We start from the raw sequence: 10,697 nt of genomic DNA, 5'->3' as shown, positions 1-10,697 counted from the left end.
ATAGGATGGTGTTATGCTAGTATATGAATGATTAGCAGATCTGTATGATTATATGTATTTGCTGGTTCTGTGTTTATGTTTATCTGTTACATATGTCGACATATTGTGGTTGGGTTGAGGCGGTCCTGCTTTGTGCTGAAGGCCAAGATACCCGGGGCTGTCCGGATAGGCTGTAGGCCCTGCGAGGCGGTCCAGTCATGCCGAAGGCCCGTAGAGCGGTAGATAGGCTGTAAGCCCTATGAGGCGGTCTAGTCAGGCTGGATGCTCATATTTGCATGCTATTGTTTGTTATGTTGTGTGTTGGTACTTGGAGGAACTCACTAAGCTTTGACTTACAGTTTCAGTTTATTGTTTCAGGTACTTTAGAGGATCGTGGGAAAGCGAATGATTGATCGTGCACATCTTCCTATTTTCAAGACATTGGATTTTGGGACACTCTGATATGAATTTACTTTTGAAACAATGACTTTTCTTATAAACAGTTATGGATAATGGGTTGCTTTTAAAATTTTAAATTTTTTTTTATGATTTTTGGAGTGTTACACACAAGCAAATTGGTGTGACCAATTTCGATGATTCTAAAGCAGCGAGGGAGCAATATCATGTCGAGACGAGTCACGTTTTCGAGAACGAAAAAAATTGGGAGATTGTTAAGGAATACCTAAAATGGTTTAAAACACCAACATCATCGGAACAACAATCAAAGAGGTCTTGCGGCTTGGGTTCGGTCGACGTTTCCAAAGCATGCACAAACATCGACCTCAATGTCGACACCAATGAGCTCCCGGACGACCTCAAAGACATCTAAGACATCTCCCCGCCTTGACGACCTAAAGGGTGCAGCAAGGCGAAGCGGGCTCAACGACATGCGGAGGAAAGCGAAAGTAGACTTCGAGAGCACGCGAAACTGTAACAGAAATTTGACGTTCACAGCGACATCACAATTAAAGTATATGACTTGCAACGTGAGCATTTAGAGTTCCTACATCAACTAGCCGATGAAGATCACATAGCGAAGGATTTGACAATTCTTCGCATTAGCGAGGATAATATGTCACCGAAACAAGTGCAAGTGCTCCGAAAAATGAAAGCAAAGATCGAACGGAGTTAGTTGGGCGACAAATAGTGTATCGTTTTTTTTTTTTTTTTAATTTAGGATTATAATATGTTTTTGTTCAATGTTTTTTCTTTATAATGTCATTTTTAGTTTTTAAATGTTATTTTTAATTTAGGATTTAATTAAATTATGTGTTATTAATTTATATGTTTTTTATAATTATTATAACATAAATAAAAAAACAAAAAAAAATAACAAATTGGAAAAATAGAAATCTAAAAACTCAAAAAAAAAATAGAAAATATGGGGTGTTATCACATGCTATTTGGTGTAACTTATTTTCACATTTGGTATTATAATGTATGAGTAGGATGATGATGTATCACATTTTGGGTGTAATAACATATAATAAAATGTTGCCCACACCCATTAGCCTAACTTTTTATTCCAAAAGTAGAATAATAGAGTAGCATAAAAAATGAGTCTATATTCCGATCGATTAGAAACATGTTGGGTTTGGAGTTCAAATCGGAGGTTTATATCGATTTGAGGATTTTACCGTTGGAATCGATTTGACAGGAACTAGTTCCTAAACCTATTATAGATTATTTATGATTTTCATATAGCAAAATTTTTTATTTCAAGTCATTATATCTATAATTTGTTGATGATACAAATTATAAAACTTTACAGGTTTTTCAAAAACAGTTTTTACTCTTTGTTCTAGCATGGATGTAGAAGAAATATCTTTTTGAAAAATTTAAAGTTCAAAAATATCTGAAAAAGACATTACACCATATGGCAAAGTTAGGTTGTTTGGTTGTTGACATGTTTAGATTAATAGTGAAAAATTCATTCAACCTCTATACCAAAATCAAGTTCCGCAAAATATAGGAAAGTAGAAAAAACATTGGTTTTTCAAACCGTGTTTGAGCCGATCTTAACTAATTCCTATATGCTTTGATTTTTTGCTCGAAAACACGGTTGAATTCAATTCGATTTTGACTTTTTTGACTAATGTTAATCCAATTTTGAAAGATCTCGATCCAGGAAAAGGAAAAAAAAAATCTGATTCGTATACCTTTATCCGAAGGTAGTGTAGATTATGGTATGATGGATATGAATATATGATAAAATGAAATCGCAAATGAATGTTCATTATGTAACAGAATAAGTATGATAATAGATTAAAATATTACCTTACTATGTGAATTTTCACATGTTGCATAGGAATATATTTATATAGTTAAAAAATAACAATAAAAATATTCAAGGCGTTATTGACTATGAAATAACAATTTTTGAATACTAAATCGAAAAGTTGATATGAAACATCATCATTATATGAAATCATATGATAAATCAGACACTATTAAAGTTGATGTTGAAAAATTATAATATTTATAATGGTGGATGTTCAAGTAGTTAAAAAGTCTTGTGTTAGTTTATGAGAATCGATGAATAAGAAATTTTTTATTATTATTATTGTAAAAAAAATGTTACTTCAATTATAGTAGAGGTTTAACACTTATATAAACAAATAAAATAATACGAATGATATTTTTTTTGAACCAACAAATCTAATCTACTTATAAACTAACTCCTAATTCAACATATGTTTAGGACGAGACTTGAACATTGATCTCAAATAGAGAAGACAACACCTGATATTTATGATGATTAATTTAATATCTTAATAAATAAACATTAATAAAATATGATACTAGTAGTGAACATGTTCTTTTTAAGCTTCCTGCTAATGAATTATCTTAAATCGTGACATAAATAAAAATTTGTTAATTTCACATCATAATAAATAAACAATACTTATAAAATATATCCATAAATAAAACTATCAAGACTTGATAAACGAATTTAATAAATAAGAGAGATTTTATTAAAATTATTGAGAATTAGCTAATTATTATATATATATTAAAGTTGTGAAAAGTTTTAACAGTAAACATGCGATATTTTGCCCAATTTTGATCCCTTAAATTACATTTCCGGTCCCTCATCCTTCCAAATATCGGTTCTTTCCACCGTCCTTATCCAAACCTTCTGCTTGAAACCACCGTTTTGTCGACAGGTTTTCGCCGTTCCTTTCTTTCGCTCCTCTGCAAATCTACCGCCTCCATAAATGGACTTTTGCCTTCCAGTTCCTTCCACGGTCTGATGCTCTTCCAAGCGACGGCTTTCCCCACCCGACCTCCACCTCCACCTGGTAAGGTAATTTCTTTCATCTACGGCTTAACGATTCTCGATGTTTAGTTTAGTTTTCGCTCCCCAAGGTCTTCCGCTCAAATTCTGTCTTCTTCACAGATCTTCCCAACATCACCACCAACGGTAATTTAACTCCACCCGGGTAACCACCGCTTCTACATTCTTCTTCTGATCTTCTCACTTAAACCCGATAAAGCTTTCACCACCACCACCGCTCACTCTATCTTTCATCGCTGCTCCATCTATCGACTGCTTCTTCTTCTTCTACTCCCCGAGTTTTCATCGACGTTCCTGCTCTCCTTCTTATGGCTTTGCTAATAGCACGAGCGGACACAAGCGGTGGCGAGGTAGTCAAGCAGAGGAGTGGGTGGCCGAGAAATCTGTGTAGGATGTCTCGCACAACGTGCCATCAGCTCTGAAACCCAAAAGCGATACGATGGTCACTTCCTCCGGATCCTTCCCCACCGCCTCTTTACTTTTGATCAGGTAAGAATATCTTGCAATTTTGTACTTTTTCGCTTTCAGTCGTCAGTTTTTGATGAAATCGGATTTTTAATCACTTCTCAACTTTCGATTTTAGGGTTCGATTTTGTTTTTTGTTATCTAATGGGACTTAGAATGGGGTACGCGGTGAATAAGTCGACTGGTGGTGATGATTCAACATGAAGCAGACAACTACGCCTAAATTGGAGACGTCCCGTCAATCGACTGTCGTCTTTTTGTCGTTCTTCAGGCCAGGTATGTTTCTTCTTCGTCTTTGTTTTTCTATATTAAGTTTCCCTCGCTTAATCTGCTCTGTTTTCTAAATTTTTGTTCTTTGTTTTCTTTATGGGGCTTACTTTTGGTATACGCATCGAAATAGAGTTTTATTTTTTTTATTTATTTTTTGCTTCCGAAATTCAATTTGCTTGCTCTGATTTTGGTTGGTGGTAGTTAGTTTTGATCATCGTCTCCCACCTCCATCGTCGCCTACCTCCGCTAGGATTGTGTTTACTGTAATGGCCAATGATTTCGGCTGAGTTACCGCCTTCTCCACTTATTCATTTGTCAGTGAATTAATCAGCCATTTGGATGCAAGAACAAAGGCAGGGGCATCTAGCAACTACAACAACCAATTTATAGCAAATCCGAGGTTAATATTCATGATTGATTCATTTTTTTCCTAATTTTTTTTTTACTTCTGTTAGCAATTTGGATTTTGACGTTACCATTTGACAGCCATGAATTGACAACACCATTGGCTGCAGTCGTTGGGTTGCTGGACATTCTTATATCTAATGAATGTCTAATAAACGAACAATACGCAACAATTAGCCAAATTCATACACGTTCAACAACTCTCCTTCGTCTCCTGAACATTATTTTGGACATCTGTACAGTGCATGTTGTGGAAACTGTCATAGATCTCTCTGGTAAACATAAAATCATGCCTGTAATTACATCTAACTTAATGTTAGGTCGACCTAATGGTTTGTGATCTGTTTGTTGCGTCAGATAATATGCCAAAGGTAGTTCTATGTGGGTTTTTGGTTCTATCTGGGTTTCCAGCGACTGTGAGGTTGGTGAACCGGACACCCGATTTGGTTTTTTAACATGCCCTTAACCAATGTCGTCGTCTGTTTCTCCTTCTCCGATTCCCCTGTGTTTCCCATATTGAGGGTTATAACTTCTTGCCTTTTGTATTAGGGCTTTAATGCAGATTTTTAGACCATTTCATTACATATTCTAATGAAATAACTTTAAAACTATATTTATTGGACAACCTTATGGATCACATAAGCATTACAATGTAAGTTATTTCTGTATGCAGTTTTATTAAAGTAATAACGATGATTATTATTTTGCTAAAATTGGTGACTATTTACTTGGAGAATTTATTTAAAAAGTTTAGAATTCCAGGTCAGCGGTAATCTAGTAACTGTGGCAGTGGGAAATGTGATCTCTGAAGAAGTTTCTCACTGATGATGTCACCATTAGCTGCAGGAATGCTTTGGAAAACTCTTTTAACTCACAATGCAACTCCAATGGGTTCAAATGCATTTCAAACCTATCGAATTCTTCAAGGTCAAATAAGAAAAATAGCAACTTACTTTCATAATTAAAAGTACAATTCCATAATTGGAAAGATTTTTCGAATGTACAGGAAGCCCAACACCTGGTAATGAGCTTACCGATGAGTTTAATGTTCTGGAGGCTGGTCTTTGGAATGCAGTGTGTTTAAACAGAGGTAATAAATATTTTTTCTTTTTTCTTTTAATATTTTATTAAAATAAAAAGTAAAAAGTAAAAAATCGTATCAGGTTGTTAGAAAGGGCAAGAAACCATATCCCTCCACTGACTCATTACACCGACTCCGATACTTTTGCCGTAATCTCACTTTTCCCTCTTAATTCTCATTCCCATCTTCATCAAAACACCACCGCCGACCTTTACTGGCGGTGGTTGCCGGTGGCGGTGGCTGGAGGCGATGCGAAGGTTGAAGTTTCCTCCAAAAAATCCACCAAGATGAACAAAGGAGGAATTTTGGAATCAATACCGGAGGCAACGAGTAGAACTTCAAATAACTTTAAAAAATTCCAAGGTAGTTTCCTCGATTTCTTGCATCTTTGTCTCTGTCAATCTCATAGTCTCCACGAAATTGTTTTGATTTCTTCTTTTACAAGGTTTTGCGGATGGTCGGCGCCGACGACGTCTCCACCATCTACATTTTTAATCACAAATTCTGAACTGGGTGCACCCAATCATCTGCTTTTCACGACGATGTCCTTCACTGGATTCCTTTCTGCTTATTCAACCCCGCTTTCTCCTTTTCATGCGACTCTCCGTTCTGCTAAAAGTTTGTCTGCAATTTTCGTTTTGGGGATTGTCATTGTTTTAATCGTCAGTGGGTTTCCTCCTCAACGCCTTTTTAATGCACTCCAACTGTTAAATCTCTTTGTGCAAGGCTGCAAGCTTCACACTAAAACCTTTAAATTTGCAGCATAAAGTTTCAATTTACCCTAATTTGTTTTTTTTTGTTATCATGGCATTAACATGGATGGCAGAGTTGGAGGCGTTGTTGGTGCCAGCGCCGTTGGTAATACATACATACAGTTAAATAACTTGGATTTGGTTGAAATTAGGGCTTAAATTGGACGCTTTCACTTTCCTTTCTTCTTATTATTCACATATGCAGGCTTCAATACCAACTCAAAAGAGAGATGGCAATTGAAGCCTTTTCATAAGGTATGTATTCTCCAATTTTCATGAAACCCAACGACTATATGTGTTGATTTTATGTTAATCGAATCGTTTGTTTGTAGAAGGAATGATTGGCGTCTACTCAACCCGTGTGTTAACATTTCCAGTTGCAAAACAAGGTAATTGCCTAATTGTTGCCTAATTGGACATTAGGCATTTGTTTACACATCGCCTACCGGTGTTTCATCCTTTTTTTTTACTCTGTGAACTTATGCATGTGGTTTTTTCCCTGTTTCTTCCATATTTGACCTTGGTTTTTGATTATATCCCGATGAATAGAGGTGTAAACGTTTTAGGGATGACGGTGATCTCTTTATTGGTTGTTGCTACATAAACACCCTCCAACTGTTCGACAAAATGTCACAATGAAAATTCTGTTCATTTGTTTGTGGGTCTACATGTTTATTCCGGTTTCTGGGTTTCTAGGATTCCATGAGAGATCTCCTACAGATAATAGAAAATGATGACATTCTTTAAAAAAACCAAATTTCATAAACAAATTAATTTACAAAATAAGTGATAACTTAATGTAGTTATTTTGTGATAGAAATGGTTAATCCTTTATTTATTTTAAAGATATAAATAATCAGTTGTTAAAGACATATGTATTCACTAACTTTTTTTTAAGTTCATGCTAAATTTAGCTTTACTGTGAAAGTGAAATGATCAAGGTTTAATGAAGTTAAGCTTTAATGAAATAGTTAGATCCAATCTCTACTTCACTTGCTTTCATGTAAACAAATTAAAAATGACTATTTTATTTTAATATTTTTATATTTGGATTACGAATGAAAATTTTAACTAAATTTTTTTTATTTCTTATATGTGTTAGAAGTATTAAGGCGGGAAGAGCCGGCCTATAATCATTTTGTACCTTAAACAGGTGATGGATATGCAAGTCCATAACCACAAGCAAGTTAAGGTTTGTATTATAGTGGTCGAGTCTATTGTTGGTTAAAATGTTTACACAAATAAACAATTAGTTATAATCAAATACCGTGAAATTTAAGAATGAAATTATAACAAAAACTGTGTTTTTAGTTATTTTTGGAAAATAACAAAAAATAGAATCTTATTGAACTTTTGTAAAAAATTTAAAACTCTTCATTTTAAAGATTATATAAATAAAACAAAAACTAATTTGTAATTATGAAATGTGATTTCATTCATAAATGAAAGAAAATTCAACACCCTTCTCCTATGGAATGCAAATCAACCCATACCCATGACAAAGAATCACATTTCATTCCATGAAGTTGCTCTATTCCATTCCTAAACCATCCCTTTGTTTTCAGGTTGCCTCGGGACAAATTGCCTGAATAGTTGCTCTTAGCTGTATTCAGAAAGTGTCTAAAAATGTAAGTAAGCAACTCAAACTTCTCAAAATTATAATGTTCATGTCTGTGCGTCTGTGGTTATTGGCGCGTTTATATGTTTTTTGCTTCTATTACCTTCCATTGTGATGTTTGTGTTTATCTATTTCGATTCTCAGGTTTTTGTTTTCCTAAACGAATCCGGTAGCATATTCAATATGTGTAATATGATTTTCACAAATTTTGTTCTTGTACAATTCTGTTTTAATGAAACACTGATCTTCAAAAGTTTTGTGCAGCTCTGTTTTGATCCCATTACTGTAAAGATGATAAGCAATTTCAAGGTAAATATCTTTTTTGTCCATCTTAACAGTTGTTACAACATTTATCTTACTAAAATTATATAATTGTTAGATTGATTGAATTTTTTTACTTATATTGTGTGTATGTTTGCTCCTTATTTTTGCCCCCCCTGTGATTGTTGGATTGGGTGATGATGACAAATCATTTATTTGGCACAATGGACTCGATTAAAGCAAAGTAGGTCTACTTTTTATACATATGTTCTGTGGTACTTTGCATTCGTAGAAAAATTGGACCACGATTTCCTTTTTTCAAATCTAATAATCAGTTAAAATAGGTTGTGTATCTCAACATATTTACTGCAGGGCAGGCCTGTAAATTTTAAAAACGGCATAACGGTTATCAAATTCGGTTTGATTTTAATATTTTAAAGGTTTGTTACTATTTTCATTCTTTGAATGTTGACTGGTTTTGTGTTTTTTTATTTGATTGGTTGTGATTTCTCTCTATTTTATTTACTTTCAGACCATCAGCGGTGGATTTCTAGGAATCATGAATAGATGACGACATAATTATGAACATGTCTCAATTCATGTGGATACCTAAAGATGCAGCAACTCCTATTTGACAACAACTATGAGAGCGCAAAACTGCTGAAGACCATGCACGATATGCAAAAGAAATATGAAGCCCTTATTCAAAATCTCAAAATAAAGGTCAAAAACCTCCCCGACGACAAACATCCCTACTTCTAATACGTTTCTATATTTAATGCATTTTGTGTTCTATCGTTTGCTACAGCTTCAATTAAGGAAAAAAAACAAACACAACGCCAAAGGCGCAACTAATTCCCCGCTAGTTTATATTAAAGACTAAAAGGGGTAAGTTTTGAAACTTAAATATTAAGTTTTTTACTACCCAATGTTTAATAATTATGGCAAATTTGAGGGTTAAACTATAAAATTCAGATCGAAGCCTATACTAATAGAAGCTAATGGGCTGGACTCATTCTCTTGTTGTCATAGAGTCACAAAGGAGTTCTTGTTCATGGAGCAGATGAATGGGTCAGTTAATCAAATCATCGACAAATTCCTTAAGAGGTCACTTTTTTGCCCAGAGTACGTGCTTATTGAGGGCATGAAGATGTCCTAATACGTGAACTTGCTTAGGACCGATATCTGAGAGTTTGTTGTCATTGACAGGTGCTTAACTCTTAATAAGATGGTGTAGGTAGCTCGCCTTCGGGAGCCGGAGCTATAGATTCATGTGCAAAATAAAAAAGAAGCAAAATCATACAAAGACATCAAACCAGCTTGTTAAGAAGTTCAAGCCATTGTAAGTGAGGGAAGAGTCACTTAGGAGAGTGTTAGGCAAATTCGGGAGTATGTTATAAGTGTAGGAAGTCGGGTCACATAAACAATGATTGTAAGGAGCCGACAAAATTATGTTTTGGTTGTAACAAGTTCGGGCACATCAAATCTGAATGCCCAAATTAGACTAGAAGGCCTCAGAGGCTTTGGGAAGAGCTTTTTAGCTCATTAATAAGGACATCGAGGCATCGCTGGATATCACATGTATATATTTTTTTGTTGCTAACTCGGTACCTACTATAGTTTTAATAATATATCAATTCTAAGTGTGTAGAGTTTTCGGTAAATACCTTAGAGCATCTCCAATGGTAAACCTATGTTATAACTTAAAAACATTGTCACATCTTCAACCCATTAATATTTACCTCTAATTAAAGAAGTTCTCCAATGGTTAACCTCTTTTATGACTTTTTTTAATTAATTTAACTAATTTATCCACTTCTATTTAAATGTTCCATAAAACCCCCTCATTTAACTAATCGTTTTTTAAAACATAAATTTTAATATAAAAAATTTTAATAAATATTATTGCTAGCCGTTTAATATTTTAATAAATACTATTTTTTAACATTAATATTTAAGTAATTGATTATAATACAATACATTGCTTTAATAAATACTAACACTAAATGAAGGAGAGAAAATGAAACATTATTAAAAATAAAGGGGTTAAGTGACCATCCTATCAAACTATATTGATCATTCAATATATATCAATATATATTGAGTGGTCAATAAAAATAAGCAAAAAAGCGATGTTCTCCGATGCTAATAAGTCATCTTACAACTTATCTAAATAGTAAAAAGCTTTAGAAAAAACTTCCATTGGAGATGCTTTTATTATGATTAGGACATTGCTTAACTTAGGATTTTGCCTAGAGCATATTTCTAAGAAATATTTATAGTTTTAAGAAATATTTTAGAAAATAATTTCTTGGCAACAAGAGGTTTTGTAATTGGGTTGATGATTGTGAAGAACATCTCATTGCATGTTCTTATTTGATTGTTGTTTAAGGATTTGAAATATGGTTTGAAGACATGATTTAAATTAATTTCCCAATGCCCACAAAAGCAAAAGTTAAACAAGATGATGAACTGTATTCAGTTTCACGAGTGTTGCGACATGATGGACGAGGAGTTTTACAGTACGTAGGAGCTAATCACGATTATTCAAGGATTGAGTTTCGAGGA

The 10,697-nt window shown here is 34.0% G+C and overlaps 2 long non-coding RNA genes across 5 annotated transcripts; both read left to right on the top strand.

Moving 5' to 3' along the window:
- Window positions 1-5,228: 5,228 nt before the first annotated feature.
- On the top strand, window positions 5,229-5,603 carry LOC145106786 (uncharacterized). The gene is made up of 3 exons (XR_013707650.1): window positions 5,229-5,344; window positions 5,424-5,507; window positions 5,581-5,603. It is a non-coding gene; the product is annotated as an uncharacterized LOC145106786 (long non-coding RNA).
- Window positions 5,604-5,805: 202 nt separating this feature from the next.
- On the top strand, window positions 5,806-9,731 carry LOC145168631 (uncharacterized). 4 transcript variants are annotated; one of them, XR_013741973.1, is made up of 9 exons: window positions 5,806-5,861; window positions 5,944-6,356; window positions 6,456-6,505; window positions 6,583-6,639; window positions 7,816-7,878; window positions 8,662-8,852; window positions 8,938-9,017; window positions 9,162-9,254; window positions 9,339-9,731. It is a non-coding gene; the product is annotated as an uncharacterized LOC145168631 (long non-coding RNA). The 4 variants fall into 4 exon arrangements; XR_013741972.1 differs by adding an exon at window positions 7,353-7,442 and having other exon boundaries at window positions 5,944-6,505; XR_013741974.1 differs by having other exon boundaries at window positions 5,944-6,505; window positions 9,162-9,236.
- The last annotated feature ends 966 nt before the right edge of the window (window positions 9,732-10,697 follow it).

The sequence above is a fragment of the Lactuca virosa genome, chromosome 4 (genome assembly GCF_052849685.1).
Source record: "Lactuca virosa cultivar CGN04683 chromosome 4, Lactuca_virosa_CGN04683_v6, whole genome shotgun sequence".
Classification (NCBI taxonomy): Eukaryota; Viridiplantae; Streptophyta; class Magnoliopsida; order Asterales; family Asteraceae; genus Lactuca; species Lactuca virosa.
This window is presented reverse-complemented; position numbering and strand designations above follow the sequence as displayed.